Raw genomic sequence first — 320 nt, forward strand, 5'->3', positions numbered from 1 at the left:
CTCTACGGCTCCGCGTGCCCCTCTAGTGTTCTGCTAAAGCTGGCTTCACCGCAACACGTGTATTCCTATTCGCGTGCCCTCTCCTTAATGTTTAATCCTCCTAGGATTATACTAACAAAACAATAAACACAGTTTTGTACGGCAAGTATGGTTTACTAGTTTGAATGACACGTATTCTTTTATACATCTACTAGAATGCACTTATTTACTGAATTGACATTGGGAACAACGTTTACAATGCTGTAAGTCATAACATTCATAGGGTTTAATGTGTGCAAAGTACACCTAGTCGAGATTACCTAAAATATCATTTTACAGAC

This window comes from Macrosteles quadrilineatus, unplaced genomic scaffold (genome assembly GCF_028750875.1).
Source record: "Macrosteles quadrilineatus isolate MER2022 unplaced genomic scaffold, UCM_ALF_1.0 Scaffold_3__2_contigs__length_128488019, whole genome shotgun sequence".
Taxonomy (NCBI): Eukaryota; Metazoa; Arthropoda; class Insecta; order Hemiptera; family Cicadellidae; genus Macrosteles; species Macrosteles quadrilineatus.